This window comes from Perognathus longimembris, chromosome 15 (genome assembly GCF_023159225.1).
Source record: "Perognathus longimembris pacificus isolate PPM17 chromosome 15, ASM2315922v1, whole genome shotgun sequence".
In the NCBI taxonomy this organism is placed as follows: Eukaryota; Metazoa; Chordata; class Mammalia; order Rodentia; family Heteromyidae; genus Perognathus; species Perognathus longimembris.
The window spans coordinates 18,983,150-19,000,046 of NC_063175.1; positions in this window are offsets into that span (position 1 = coordinate 18,983,150).

A 16,897-nucleotide genomic window follows, 5' to 3' on the forward strand; every position below is an offset into this window, starting at 1 on the left:
AGACTGTGAAGAGCCTGTGCAAATGAGGGCCGGGTGAACACAGCCTGGGTTGGGCCTATGCAAATGAAGGACCCATGGCTTCAGCATCTTTAGTCTCAGGTGAGTTCCCTGTATCTGAGCTTAGAGAGGTAACCCCGCCGCCAGCCTTAGACACTGCCCTAAAAGAGTTGCCTGGGACAACAAAGACCTGTTCACATGTCCTCTGCCAAGGACGTGTCCATCTGCTGAAAGGACAGCTCTAAAGCAGGCAGAAGACATGCAATTTCCCATCAACTACAATACTGCAGCTCCTATTTTGGCTGAAGGTCACTGGTCATAAGAAAGGTCCAGGGCCAAAAAAAAAAAAAAAAAAAAAAAAAAAAAAGAAAGGTCCAGGGCCTCTCTCCACCAGAACATCCACCCTGCTTGGGTCACAACTTTCTGCTTTCTCCAGAGCCTCAGAAAGTACAAAATCTTTAAAAATTTTGATTGGTATAATAACTATACATATTACTGGGTGCCAGTAGCTCACACCTGTAATCCTAGCTACTCAGAAGTCTGAGGCCTGAGGATTCTGATTCAAAGCCAGCACAGACAGAAAAATTGGAGAGACTGATCTCCAATTAAAAAGCCAGAAGAGGGGATGGGAATTTGGCCTAGTGGTAAAGTGCTGGCCTTTGGTTCGATTCCTCAGCACCACATATATAGAAAAAGCCAGAAGTGGTGTTGTGGCTCAAGTGGCAGAGTGCTAGCCTTGAGCAAAAAGAAGCCAGGGACAGTGCTCAGGCCCTGAGTCCAAGGCCCAGGACTGGCAAAAACCAAACCAAACCAAAAAGCCAGAAGAGGAGGTATGGCTCAAGTGGTAGAGTGCCAGGCTTAAGCAGGAAAAAGTTAAACAAGAATGCAATGCCCTGAATTAATGCTCCAGTACCAACACACACACACACACACACACACACACACACACACACACACACTAATTGTACATATTCACAATGTAGTGTGATATTTTGACATAGGTATAAGATGGGCAATGATCAAATCAGGGTGATTAGCACATCCATTACCTCAAACATGCACACTTTCTTTGTGTTAGAAACATTCAAACTCCATTCTTCTAGCAGTTTTTAAATATATCACCAATTACTGGTAATTATAGTTACCCTATTGGTCTACAGATGACTAGAACTTAATATTCCCATCTAACTGCTCTTTGTACCCACTGAACTGCCCTTCTTTCCCCCTTCCCTCTCACTCTCTCATCCTATGGATCTACTTTTCTACTCTCTACTTCTAGGAAACAACTTTTCCAGCTTCTGCAGATTATTGACCACTAACAGTATTTGTCTTCCTGTGCCTAGCTGATTTCACTTATTATAGCATCCTCTAGGTTCACCCATGTCTCAGTGAATGGAAGAATTTCTTTATATCTTATGGCTAGATAGTACTCCATTCTATCTATGTACTCCATTTTCTTTATGCATTCATCCATTGATGGACACCTAGGTTGAATAGTTTCACAATGAGCCTGGGGGTGCAGACATGTCTTCAACATACTGATTTTCATCTCTTGGGGTGTTACCTCATAGAGAGATTGCTGAGCATAGGGTAGCTCTATTTCCAGCTTTTCTGAGTATCCTCCATATGGTTTTCCAGAATGGCTGTACTGATTAAATTCCCACTTACTGTGTAAGTTTCTTCTTTACTTCATCCTCACCAGCTCGTGTCATCCTTTTTGTTGTTGTTGTTTGTTTTGTGTTTTGCTTGTTTAATTTTCTTTTGCCAGTACTGGGGCTTGAACTCGGGGCCTAGGCACTGTCTTTTAGCTTTTTTTATTTCTCAATGCTATTGCTCTACCGTTTGAGCCACATCTCTACTTCTAGCTTTTTGGTGGTTAATTGAAGATAAAGTCTCATGGACTTTACTGCCTGGCCTGGCTTTGAACTGGGATCTTCATACCTCAGCTTCCTGAGTAGCTGGAATTGCAGGTATAAGCTTATTCATTTCTGATAGTAACTATCCCTACTAGCATGAAGTACTATCTCATTGTGGTTCTGATTTGCATTTCCTTGATGATTGTTGACAAAGAGCAACTTTTTCATTCACTTATTGTTCATTGGTACTTTGAACTGTCTATTCAACTCAGCTGCCTATTTTCTTATGAAGCTTTTGCCCCCCTTTTTCCTGTGAAGTTGAGTTCCTTATTCCTTGTATATACTGGGCATTAATCCTTTGTTGGGTGAGGAGTTTGCACATATTGTCTCTCTAAGGATGATCAAAGCTTTACCTTTGCCTTTCCCTGGGCCCACGCTTGTGCAGCCAGCACACATCCCACATTCCCACCCCAGCAGGGCCTTCCTAGCAATTCCAAGGCCCATGATCTCGCCTCTGTCTGAACTCCTGCAAGTTTGTAAAAACAAACAAAAAACCCAACAATTTCTACAGCATATTTGTTAAGTACCCATTCCTGAGCAGGCTGGGGTTAGGTTAAATCGTTGGGAGATGCTTACATAGCATTTTATGCAAGGTGATCTCTGTTTAGTCAGATTATAAACAAATTGGTGACAGGGACCAGAACTTCCCACTGGCCGATCGCTGTTCTGGGCATGTCAGCACTGAATAAATACTTGTTTGATTGATGGAGTTCTATCTCCTCTCTGAGGACCCAACCTTTTGGCAACTTTGTCTTAAAAAGCCCTGCAACTCCCTAGTGGAGTGGAGAGCCAGGTTATCTCCCTGCCCTCAGCAGTTCTCACCAAGTTCCCTTCAACCTTGCTGAATAATGTGGGCCACTCAACAGCCCAGATTTGAAGCAACTTTCCTCCTTCAGTAAACTGCTTTAGAAGTCTTGGTTTTGTTTTTTAACCAGGTGGTAATCCAAACCTAGTCAAGTTCTCCTCCACCCCCACCTCAAATGCCTTACTGAGCAAGGTATGTTGGAGGAGATCCACATCAGTGTCCCCAGTGCCAGCGGTGGCCAGGCACCTATGGTTTGTGCAGCCACCACAGATCTTGGGCTAGCCTGGTAGCCAGTATGGAGGCCCAGGGAGAATGGCGAGGAGACCCCTTCCTCCCGCCACCACAGCTGGGCTTAAGGCTCGCTCTGCCTTCCCAAAGTGGGTGACACCTTCGCCAAGCCACCACACCTCCTGCAGCTCTGCTTCCTCCTTTGGAAACCTTGGTGCTCCCAGCAAGCACCTTGGGCCCGGGGTGTGTGTGTGGGATTGGAATTTGTGTGGGATTGGAATTCCAGAAGACCTGGGGTGGGCTGCTGTCCTGTGGATACAAATGCCATGCCCTGCCCTGCAAGGTTTCCGGACCATAAGAAATCCTGCCTGCCTATGGAGACAAGGCGAGTACCCCAAGCTCTGGAACTGTGGGGGTCAGTAGCCTGGCTGGGCTGGTGTGGGATTCCAATAGTAAGTAGGCTTGGAGTTTGTGGGGTGGCACACTGTGAATTCCTTTCCCAAGAGGGAGGTGGGACCCCACAGGGGGCTGTCACTTCTGTCCCACTACAAGTGGGCATCAAACACCCAACAGAGAAGCCAGCAGACCAAGAGTAGATTAGCTGATTTCTATGAAACTTATATGAAGCCCTTCTTATTATGCTTGTTTAATTTCAGGGTTGGGCTTACAAGGCCCTAGTGTTTGCCTTGCCTTTGAAGGTGTATGTTCTACCACTTGAGTCCTTTATTGTGTTGGTTATTTTTGGATAAAATCTCCTGGTGTTTTGTTTTGTTTTTGCCCAGGGATGGAACACAATCTTAGGCCTTTCTCATAGCTAGGATTACAGAAGAGAATCACCACACCCAGCCTATTTGTTGAGATACGATGTCATTAACTTTTTGCCCAGGTGAATTGCAAACCATGATCTTCTTTTTTTTTTTTTGGCCAGTCCTGGGCCTTGGACTCAGGGCCTGAGCACTGTCCCTGGCTTCTTCCCTCTCAAGGCTAGCACTCTGCCACCTGAGCCACAGCACCCCAGCTGGCCATTTTCCATATATGTGGTGCTGGGGAATCAAACCCGAGAGCTTCATGTGTAGGAGGCAAGAGCTCTTGCCACTAGGCCATATTCCCAGCCCACCATGATCTTCTTGATCTCCACTTAGTTCTCTACTTCCTGAGTAGCAGGGATTATAGATGCCAGTCACAGTGCCAGGCCCAAGCATCTTTATGTCAGCAAGGTATTAGGTCAGCAAAGATCCTTTTATCTGGGACTAGTCAAGCAATGCCTGTGTCAGCGTCCTCATCTGCCCTCCTGACCCACCCCGGGTTAGGGCAACTCTACCATTCCCATTGTGCTAGCACAAAACTTGTTGCTATCTTTATTTCCTTTTCTTCTTCCCTAAAACCAGATCATCTGTAAATCTACTCTGCTATGAAGACCGATCTAGACTCTGACCACTGCTCATTGCCTCCTCCACTTACCCAGACCCGACTGCCTTGCCTTGCCTTGCCTGGGTTATGGCAATAACCTCAAAGAGTAATAGGTTTATGATCCAAATCAGATTAAAGCTCTCATCTGTCCTCATGTGGCTTTGATCTCCTTGTCTGATTCAGCACCCTCCCACTCCATCTCTCTGCTCAACTTACTACTTCCTTTCTCTCTCTTGAACATGCCAGATATCCTCTTACCTCAGAGTTTTCACTCACCATTCTATCTTCCCAGAATGCCCTTCTGTAGATATGCACAGAAGTAACTTCATCATATTTTTAAGTATTTTCTCAGCTAACACAAACCTCTCTACCTCTCTACCTCTCCCTCTCCCTCTCTACCTTCCTCCCTTGATTGTTCTCTCTCTGTCCCCTCCCACTCTTTCTTTCTTTCTCTCTCCCTTTCCTTGTAGCCATTCCAGGTTTTGAACTCAGAGCCTCTGAGCTTTCTCAGTCTGCACCCTACTACTTACTGGTTAATTGAATATCGAGCCTCTAAGACTTTTCTGACAAGGTTAGCTTTGAAGCATGATTTTCAGATCTCAGCTTCTTAAATAGCCGGGAATACAGGTGTGAGCCATCCACACCAAGCTTATAGTTTCTTACTGTTTCTCTCCCCCTTATTCATGATCATATTCTTGGTGCTCAGAACAGCACCTTGCTTGTCAGAGTAGGATGCACTAAAGCAGTATTACAAGATTGGAACAAGTGCAGTCACATGCAACACAATGAAACTCCTGTATACTATAGGGAGCATGGGAAAACAAGTTGCTGCCATTTCTTTTTGGTTTAATGATGCCAGTAACTGTGGTAAGGGTTTACCATCCCTGAATATACTATTGACTCCTTTAACAGTAGTGTGAGAGATCCTTAGGATGATCTTTATTCTCCCTATGATTTCCATTTACTGGGATACTTTCACTGTCATACTTAAAAATTAAAGGTGGTGTAAAGGTGATGTACAGAGGGGTTAAAGTTACATTAAGTCAGGTATTGTCATCTCCCTCATTTTCTCCTAGTCCTCCCAAGCTGTATAGTTCATTTCCAACACAGTGTATAGGGAGGGATACTTTTGTTTTTATGCTGGTCTTGGGGCTTGAACTCAGGGCCTGGTGCTCAAGGCTAGTGCTCTATCACAGCTCTACTTCTGGCTTCTTTTGTTTGTGGTGGCTAATTGGAGATAAGAATTTCATGGAGTTTTCTGTCCAAGCTTTGAACCATGATTTCAGCTAGGATTACAAGTGTGAGCCATGGGCTTCCAGCTGATATTGTTTTCTTAGTAACTGAGGTACTGCAGGGAAAGCAAGGTGTCAATTAAATGTGCTCCTAGGGCACACCTGGAGTGTCTGCTCACTGTTTTACAAACTCAGTATCATTGGGGGAAGCAACCATGTGTGGGTCCCCCAGGCCAACTCCTTTCACCAAGCTGCACAAAACATGGAAAATGAATGGTCCCCTGGAAAACATGCTGGCCTCTTCCCTTGTCCTTTCCTCTTCTCATCTTTGGGGGACTTTCTTGCTGGGAAGAAGGGCAGCTGAGGAAAATCCGCCTGGCAGCCTGAACATTCTTTCTTTTTTTTTTTTTTAGCCAGTCCTGGGCCTTGGACTCAGGGGCTGAGCACCATCCCTGGCTTCTTCCCGCTCAAGGCTAGCACTCTGCCACCTGAGCCACAGCGCCCCTTCTGGCCGTTTTCCATATATGTGGTGCTGGGGAATCAAACCTGAGAGCTTCATGTGTAGGAGGCAAGCACTCTTGCCACTAGGCCATATTCCCAGCCCGAGCCTGAACATTCTTGATCTGAGAGGCGCCTCCCTCTCTTACCAGGGAAGGGAGACAGCTCTAAGCAAGGCACTCAGAGATGAGATGACTTCTCCTTTCCTTCCCTCCCTTCCTCTATCCCTCCCTCCCTATTTCCTTTCCTTCCTCCCTTCCCTTCCTACCTCCTTTCCCTCCCTCCCTCCCTCCCTCCCTCCCTCCCTCCCTCCCTCCCTTCCTTCCTTTTCCCTCTCTCTTCTGCTCTCCTTCCCTCCTTCTCTCTCTCTTCTCCTAGTTCTGCCTTTCTTTCTCTCTCTCTCTCTTTTTTGAGGTGGGTGGGTCTCACTGTATCACCCACACTGGATTTCTGGTCTCTAGCAATCCTCCTGTCTCTGCCTCCCAATGATGAGACTACTGGCATGCACCCTGCTTGGGCACATCTCTGCGTCTTGAACATTGGAAACAGCTTGAAGATTGTAAGGCACTAAGGGCCATGCTTGTTCTTTTTCTTTTTTCTTTTTTCTGCAAAGCTGACTTTAGACATTTTATTTGGATTCTTTAAAAAAATAACAGATTTTATTATTCTCTTAGTGATACATAGGCATTATTCTGACAACAAAGTAATAATAATAATAAATAGCATACTTGGTTTCAGGAATAGCCAAATACAGTGAACACTTCTTCCAAAATCTGCCCATCATAGCCTGTTATCCTAAGTCAGAAATCCTGGTCTGAGGTAGAAATCAGAGAGAGAGAGAGAGAGAGAGAGAGAGAGAGAGAGAGATTGAGAGAGATTTGCAATCTTGCCTGGCACTAATGGGTCATAATTGTTATCCTAGCTACTCAGGAGATTGAGATCTGAGGATCATGGTTCAGAGCCAGCCTGGGCAGCAAAATCTGTGAGACTCATGTCTCTAATTAATCACCAAAAAGCTGGAAGTAGGGCTGTGGCTCAAGTGGTAGATCACTAGCCTTAAGCAAAAAAAGCTCAGGGACAGAGCCCCGAGTTCAAGCCACAGTATTGGCACAAGAGGAAAGATTTTCAATTTTGGTTCAGAAGAGCTGTGAAGAAGAAAGAAGAAAAATAATGTTGGCAATTGTTTTTCTCTTCCTCCTTTGTGAATTATGTACAGGAGCACAGGAAAGTCCCAAAGGAAAGGAGTGAAAAAGTTGCCACAACGTTTTTATTCATCATCTTCTTTATCCATTAAATACGGTTCCATTTCGAAGTATGCTTTTGCTTTTGTTTTCACTGAAGGAGTGAAAATAATTATAAAACATTATGTCTTTCCAGAATTCTATGTGATTTTCAGGAACAGGAAAATATCCTAATTTCCTATGAAATTCCTGCTATCAGCAGAACATGTTAGTACCACGCGGTGCCATTCTATCCTACACGGGCCCGGGCCTCTCCCTCAGATATTATTTTTAAAGAGACATTCAGCAAGCGGCTGCTGCCAAGGAGATGGCTCTCGTGATGCGTTGATGATGAACAGCCCCTAAATGCATGTGCTGAGCTTTAAGAAACACAACCGCACTGCATGTAAAATGCCGTGCCAGATCTCGCTTGGCCGCCAAATCACATCCACCCCTATCTCTCTGGATGATCCTTCCCTCCAAATAGAGGCCTGGCACCTTGCCCAGAACCCGAGCCAAGTGGACGTTAGCAGACCAGGAGGGAGAGGGAAGTTCAGATATGTTCCCCTATAAATCTCCCCGCAAGAAGGGCTGGGTGTTTGTGGGCAGAGGAGGAAAGGCCCAAATAGAATTTGAAGAACAATTTAAATTTCATTTAGACAACCAGAGTGGCAACCCCCCCCCCAAACAAAACAAAACAAATCCAAAACCTCTCTACATTTTCTGCTTTTGAATGTACTGATGAATGGGACACAAAAGCTAGTAATTATGATTCTTTGTGTCCTTCTAGTTTGCTTTTTAGGGGAGATGAAATGGGCCCATATGGACACCCAACTCCAGTTGGGAAAGCAGAAAAACTCCCAGCCAGCACCTGGAATCCCTGGCTAATGCCATTAGCTCACTACCATTCTTATTTCTTTCCTAATTACTGCGGAGTTATCATCTACTCTTTACAGGGCTCAAACTATCTAAAGAGATGTAATTTTATTTTATTTATTTATTTTTGTCGGTCATGGGGCTTGCAATCAGGGCCTGGATACTGTCTGCTCAAAGCAAGCGCTCTACCACTTTGAGTCACAGCTCTACTTCCAGTTTTCTGGAGGTTAATTGGAGATGAGTCTCATAGACTTTCTTGCTGGCACTAACTTTCAACCTGGAACTTCAGATCTCAGCCTCTTGAGTAGCTAGGATATAGGCGTGAACCATCAGTTCCAGGCTAGGGGTGGATTTCTTTCTTTCTTTCTTTCTTTTTTGCCAGTCCTGGGGCTTGAACTCAGGGCCTGAGCACTGTCCCTGGCTTCTTTCTGCTCAAGGCTAGCACTCTGCCACTTGAGTCACAGTGCCACTTCTGGCCATTTTCTATATATGTGGTGCCGGGGAATCGAACCCAGGGCTTCATGTAGATGAGGCGAGTGCTCTTGCCACTAGGCCATATCCCCAGCCCCCTAGGGGTGGATTTCTTAACTAGAGCTTCTTTAATTAATGTTCAGGGCCTCAGGCTAAATACCTTCTATAATCCTAGCTACTCAGGAGGTGAGATCTGAGGATGGAGGTTCAAAGCTAGCTTGGGCAGAAAAGTCGGTGGGATTCTTATAACCAATTAACCAGCAAAAAAGCTGGAAGTGGAGCTGTAGCTGAAGTGGTAGAGCACCAAAGGCCTTGGGTAAAAAGGACAGCAAGAGCATGAGGCCTTGAGTTCAAGCCTCATTACTGGCATGTGCGTGCACATGTGTGTACAAGTGCGCACGCATGTGTGCGTGCACATATGCACACACACATCAGATACTATATATATATATATATGTATATATATCCATGTGGATCAATGCCACTTCAAACCAAGGATATTACATTACAATGAATACACTGCATGTAGCTATGCCAGGAAAGGGTTAAAGTGCAATGTTCTTACATATGATTATATAAGATGAGGCTAGGCAAAATGAACTCCAAGAGATGGAAACAGGAGGATTTTATTGTTGTTGTTAGGTTTTACGTACTAGGTGAATATTTTGTGGCATACCCCATGTGATTACTGTATATAATTTTGGTACACTGGATATTGTATATATGCTTATCTGAACTAAGGAAGGGAAAGAAAAATGAGGGAGGGTGTAACAAATATGATAAAAATGTACTTACTACCATATTATGTAACTGTACCCCCTCTGTACATCACCTTGTCAATGGAATTTAATAAAAAAATAAAGTGCAATGTTCTTCTACAGTTTCAAAGGAAGGCAGATTGCTTTTGCACCACCCTAAAGCAGAACATTCTAACCACTGTCAGTTGGGGACTGTCTGCAAATTCATATGAGAAACATAAAAATCTCAATGCAAAGGTGAAGTGTCTTCAAATGGAGTTTCTACTGCATAAGAATGTTTCTGCATCTCCATGTTCCTGCTCCCTTCATACCTGATAGCATTCTTTTATTTGCTCATTCATTCATTCATTCATTGATTCATTTATTTATGCTGAGATGGAAACTAGGGCTTTGTGCATGCTACCACTGTACTGAGCTATATCTCCAGCCATTTCTCCTCCTTTCTGGAGATAGGATCTTGCTATATAGCCTCAGGCTGGCTGACACCTTCCTGCCTCCACCTTCTAAGTGTTGAGATTACAGTTGTATGCCACCATACTTGGCACAGAAATCATTCTTTTATAAGTTACTTAATTTTATGTGTTTAGCTGGGAGAAGTTTATTTGTTGAGAAAAAAATCTTTTTATGAATTAGTTGCATGCAATTTGACTGAAAATTTTTCTTTTCTTCTATGCAGAGATCAAGCTCTGGGCCTTGCGCATAATAGGCAGGTGCTTTATCATGGAGCATCTTTCTAGCCCCATGTTTCTCATGTTTTAACAGTGTTTTGATATTATTTTTCTGTTTCAGTAGTCTTGAAAGTTTGGTGTGTAGGTGTTCCTCTTTTCAACAGATAAATCTGTGAGGCAGAAAGATAGACAATCCTTTGCTAGCACTGGGGTTTGAACTCAGGGCTTTAGTCTAGTTCTTTTGTTCAAGGCTGGCACTTTACCTCTTAAGCCACAACTCCACTTCCAGTTTTTTGCTGGCTAATTGAAGATAAGAGTTTCACAGATTTTCCTGCCTCAGCTGGCTTTGAACTGTGATCCCCAGATTGCAGCCTCTTGAGTAGCTAAGATTGTGGGCATGAGCCACCAGTGAGTGCCAGGCTGAAGTCAGGTCAGCATATATGCAGCAACAAAGGGTAGGCAGACACTGTTGTGAAGTTTGAGAACCTTAAAGTAAAATCACCTTACTAGTCAGGACATACATCATCTTTCCATTCCTTTTGGGTGTGTACTGGTCTAGGAACTAGAGCTCAGAGCCCAAGTGCTGTCCAGGAGCTTTTTAATTCCAGGCTGGCACTCTACTACTAAGCCACCACTCCACTTCTGGCATTTTAGTGGATGATTAGAAATTAGAGCCTCATGGACTTCCCTTCCCGAGCTAGCTTTGAACTACAATTTTAAGGTCTCAGCCCCCTGAGTAGCTAGAATTACAGGCATGTGCTGCCAGCACTGAGGGCCTTCCATTCTTCTAGGACCTTCCAGGAAGGTGTCACCCAGCAGAGGCAGGCTGGGGTCGTGGATGGAGCACCTAGGAAGGTGTTAGGGTACGGGCAAGGTGAGTCATTCCAGTGACCTTGCGTGGGTCACAGAGGTGACAACACACAGGGAAAAGAAGCATGGTGGGAATCTCAGAACTGCTGCCTTCGATAGAACTTTCCGGACAATGTGGGCTTTGCTCCTTACCCAGCTCAAACCTCATAAATTCAGGCAGAGGCTGACAATGCTGATAAATATAGAGAAAATGGAATTGTTTCCCCTCTACCAAACTGTCTTGATTTCTGTGTGTTCTGAATTGGGATTTGGAATAACGTGGTAGTAATTACAGAATATGGGGTGGAAATGATGCCAGTCAATGAAGAAGATACATTTTAGGGGAGGAGGTGGCCCTGTTGGGAAAGGGAAGAAAATCTCACCAGAGAGGCCTTGACAGGTAGAGTATGACTTATCAGGCCTAAAGTAACGAGCTGAGGTTAGCCTCAGTTCAGATATGTCAGAGCTGTCAGATGCCTGCCCTGAAATCTGCAAGACATTACAGACCAAGAGCCTAGTGACAGCGAAGGGCTCCATGGGAGTCTCTCTCTCTCTCTCTCTCTCTCTCTCTCTCTCTCTCTCTCTCTCTCTCTCATCTGAAGTGTCTCCATGCTTTGGCCTGACCTTTGGTAATACTTGGAGCTGGCTTTTTGTTATTCTTGCAGACTGATTAAATTTGCAGAGTTCCTTGGCTCCTGAATTGGTTCTTAGCACTCCGGGACAATTCCTCAGCTTACAGGGAGAGGCATGGACCTGTCACCCTTTTGTGCCTAGCAAGCCCAGTCTCCACCTTAGTTGGGCAGAGCTTTAGATGGTTCATGTTAGGACTGCTGGCTGTTTGATGTCACCAGGAGCCAGTGCCTGGGAATAAACAAGCCTTCTGTGCTCCTTTCTTAGTCCTACTCACCTGAAGATGAGACAGAAAACAGAATAGCCCCCAGAGAGAGAATCAAGCAGAGAGTAGAAATAAATGGGATTTAGAATTGGAACTTGGTACCAAAGTTACTGGTGTCCTTGGATCATAGATGTAACCTGTTTAATCTTTGCGCTTACTGTTTACAAAATGTCAATAATGGCAGCAGTGAATGTAGACAATCCCCGCGAGCATCAGGAAAGATCATGTACAGTCATCATTACCTATGGAGTGAAGGGCCAGCATTATTTAGTGGAACTTCAGGGTGATCTATGAGTTGAGCCAGGCTTGTAGCTAAGGGATGGTATTGCTGGTGGCTTTTCCTAAAGACTACAAAATGAGATGATAGTTAAAAACCAGAGTGCACATGCTGGGTGCTATAGCTCAAGTTTATAATCCTAGCTGCTGAGGAGGCTGAGATCTTGAGGATTGTGGTTTGAAGCCAGCTTGGACAGGAAAGCCCATGAGATACTTATCTCCAATAAACCACCAAAAAAGGGAAGTGGGACTCTGGCTCAAATGGTAGAGTGCTAGCTGAGCACAAGAAGCTCAGAGACAACACTGAGGCTCTAAGTTCAAGCCCAGGACTAGTACCTTTTAAAAACAAACAAACACAATAACAACAGCAAAGACCCAGACAGCAAGGACGTCAAGAGAAGTGCAGGACTCTGTTGACAATGTCTTCCAATGTGCATCTTGGTTTCTGCCTCCCACTCTTTCCTTCAACAGGGTCTTACGCATTACAGGAGCCTGGAAAATAATTGTTGAACTAATCAAGGAATGCCTGGGCTTGCAGAGGGGAAGGGAGCGAGGAGAAACATTCAGGTTTCCCTGGAATAAGTCTCCATAAAGAATTTTTTATCTTAAAAAAAATGAAAGCAGAAGAAAGTCCCATGGTGTGACATGATGGTTTTATTTCCTGCCTGTGTGACCTAGGCTTTCTCACTGTTCCATTTCCAACACCCAGTTCATAGACTTTTTAGAAAAGATGCTGCGTTGTATGAGACCATATTTTAATTTTATTCTTTTTTTTAAGTTAAAAATCGAATCATCTCTCTTCCTTTTCTGTTTCTATGTTCTGTCTCTGTCTGTCTCTCTCATGGTCCTTGATTTTTTTTCTCTCTCCACTATTGTTGACCTTTATTCTTGTTTATCCAACAGTCAAAGTTGAGATTTCAAAGTGCTGCGTCCAGGCTGGCCCCTGAGAACTGAACACTGCAGTGTTCAGGAGCTAGGAAGGGCAAAGTGGAAGGAATTTGCTCAGATCCTCTTGTTTTCCTTTCCATGCATCTGCACCAGCATGCTATGAATACAGTCAACTCCACAAGTCCTGGAAAGAGGATGGTGATTGGTTTGCCATTAAAAAAGAAAGAAAATTCTCCTTTAAAAAATAATTTTAATGCCACAAAAGGGCATGTGAAGGACACAGAAAATGCAAACAATTTCCTTTAATTTAAAAAGTAAATTTGATCTTAAATTTGTATGGGAAGACGAATACTCTAAGTTCTCAGTCAGTCCTATGCAGAAACTGGAAATTTAGTTTCCTGGAGGTACACAGAGTCGAACGGTTGGTACAAGAGGATGGGATCGAGAGAGAAGGGAGAGAGAAGGGTTGTTCAATGGGTACAAAAAGGAACTGGAAGCTGGGGGTAGTGGCTCATGCCTGTAATCCTAGCTACTCAGGATACTGATATCTAAGGATCACGGTTTGAAGCCAGCCCAAGCAGAAAAGTCTATGAAACTTATCTCCTTACCACCCAAAAGCAAGAAATTAAGGTATGGCTCAAGTGGTAAGCAGCCTTGAGCAAAAAAGCTAAGGGATAGCACCCAGGCCCTGAGTTCAAGCTCATACTGGCACGAACAACAGCAACAACAAAATCAGTGAGATGGAAAGATTAACTTCTACTTGTTCACAGCTTAGTAGAGTGACTTAGTTAACAGTAATTTATGATATACTTCAAAATAACTAGAAGAAAGGATTTTGAATCTTTCTAGTATGAAGAAACTATGAGTGTTTAAGGTGATGGATATGTTAATTACCCTGATTTGATCACTGCTCATTTTATATCTGTGTCAAAATACTGCATGTATACTGCAAAGGCATATAATTATTGTGCTGATTAAAAGTTAAATGCTCCCCCCATACTCACACAACGAGGTGCAGTGGCTCACACCTATAATCCAGCTGCTCAGGAGGCTGAGATGTGAGGGCCATAGTTTGAAGCCAGCTTGGACAGAAAAATCTGGGAGATTTTATTTCCAAAATAACCAGCACAAGATGAGGCTGGAGGTATGGTTCAAGTGGTAGAGTGCTGAAGTGCCAGACTTTGAAGTCAGGCCCCACTTTACCACGCGAACCCCACTTTACCACTGAACCTGAGATAAGCAGGCCCTGTGAGTAAACCCAGGACAAGCTTATTAGGGCCTAGTCGGTCAAGAACTCTAACCACTGGGAATGCTTAACTCTAACTGCCCCCAGAATGCCTCGAGCCCTGAGCCAATCAGATTTGTACCTGTGTCCTAATCTTGCTTGCTTGAACACCTGATTGTTGTAACTTTGTTTTTTTTTTTTTTTTTTGCCTCTATAAGCCCTGTGTAATCGCAGCTCGGGGCTTCCTCCTAACCTCCACTGTGTCGGTGGGTAGGACAAGGCCCGAGTTGCAGCTCGCTTGAATAAAGCCTTGCCTTGCTTTTGCATTTCGGAACGTCTGAGTCTCGGTAGCCTTCTTGGTGGCCGTTTTGCGACTTGGCATAACAAGTGCCAGCCCAGCAATCAAGCTTACAGAGGATAAATAAATAAACCAATATATTAATAAGTTATTTATTTTTGACTGAGGATTGAACTTAAGGCCTCATGCTTAGCTAGGCAAGCCCCCTTCCCCTTGATCCACTCCAGCCACCCCTTTTGCATTGGTAGGGGTCTTACTTTATGCCTGGACTGGCCTACCAGGCTTCGATCTTTTGGCTGGTATTTCCTTGTGTTGATGGGGATGGCAGATGTTTGCTATTGTGCTCAGCCACTGAGCCTCCCACCATGGCTGGCACAATAGGCATGTACCACTGTGCCCAGCCACTGGCTGAGATGGAATCTTGGGAACTTTATTTTGCCCTAGCTGGCTTCTCCAATCTTCATCTCCCAAGTAGGTAAGGTTACAGGCTTGAGCTATTGTGCCCAACTAATGTTCAATTTTTTTTTCAGTACTGAGATTTGAACTCAGGGATTTGTGCTGATATATACCTCCAACTCTGTCCTTTCATCTTTCTGGCTCTAGTTCAAGCATACTCTACATTGAGTACTCTTTTTCCCCCCCAATCTGAATCTTACCATCTCTTAGTTACCTAGCTCTACTTCTTCCATGAACCTATTTTGAGCCAGATCAACTCATAGGAGTCTTGGTGCCATATCTGACACCTAGTAAACATTAACAAAACCTTCTGCTTTATTAATGACTGTTGAAAAGGACTGTTTCACCAATAGCCCCCTCATCAAGTGGGCTAAAGACTTACAAAGAAACTTCTCTGATGAGGAAATGAGAATGGCCAGTAGACATATGAAAAAATGCTCTACATCACTGGCCATAAAGGAAATGCAAATCAAAACAACATTGAGATTCCATCTCACCCCAGCAAGAATGTCATATATCAAGAAAACTAATAATAACAATTGTTGGAGGGGATGTGGCCAAAAGGGAACCCTACTTCATTGTTGGTGGGAATGTAAACTGGTTCAGCCACTCTGGCAAGCAGTATGGAGATTCCTCAGAAGGCTCAATATAGAACTCCCCTATGACCCAGCAGCCCCACTTTTGGGTATCTATCCAAAAGCCCACAAACAAAATCACAGTAATGCCACCAGCACAACAATGTTCATCGCAGCACAATTTGTCATAGCGAGAATCTGGAACCAACCCAGATGCCCCTCCATAGATGAATGGATCAGGAAAATGTGGTACATATACACAATGGAATTTTATGCCTCTATCAGAAAGAATGACATTGTTCCATTTGTAAGGAAATGGAAGGACTTGGAAAAAGTTATACTAAGTGAAGTGAGCCAGACCCAAAGAAACATGGACTCTATGGCCTCCCTTATTGGGACTAATTAGTACAGGTTTAGGCAAGCCATAGCAGAGCATCACAAGGCCCAATAGCTATACCCTTAGGAACACATAAGATGATGCTAAGTGAAATGAACTCCATGTTATGGAAACAAGTGATATATCACAGTTGTAACTACTTTCAACGTCCTATGTGTATGTGTAGTTTCTGTTATTGATGATGTTCTTGTATCACCTTCCTATGGTTGTACCTACACTATCTCTGTAATCTTATCTGAGTATATTGGAAACCGTGTTTACTGGTATTGGAAGTAGGAAATTCAAAGGGAATACCAAATTTGAGAGACACAGGGTAAAAAAAGAGAAATAACTACAAAAACAATACTTGCAAAACTGTTTGGTATAAGTGAACTGAACACCTGGGGGGGGAGGGGAAGTGGGGAGGGAGGGAGGCATGAGGGACAAGGCAACAAACAGTACAAGAAATGTATCCAATGCCCAACGTATGATACTGTAACCTCTCTGTACATCAGTTTGATAATAAAAATTTGAGAAAAAAAAAAGAAAAGGACTGTTTCCTTTTCATTCATGCACACAACAACAAGATTCTGCCTTATTCACTATACTCCTAGAAAGTCTTAGTTGATAAGTGGTAGGTAGGGCTCCTGCCTTTTGAAAAAGCTCTCCATGCAATTGTAATGTATAGTCAGGGATACAAAGCACTGATTAAAAAATAGTAATTCATGTAGTTCTTTTCAATTCCCATTGTGAAAGTTTTCCCTTCTTCATTCCCTGTAAAAATGCCCAAAGGGTGAGATTTACAATGTTTATTGTTTGTTTGTCTTTTGGCCATTCCTGGGGCTTGGACTCAGGGCCTGAGCACTGTCCCTGGCTTCTTTCTGCTCAAGGCTAGCACTCTGCCACTTGGTGCCACAGCGCCACTTCTGGCCATTTGCTGTATATGTGGTGCTGGGGAATTGAACCCAGGACTTCATGTA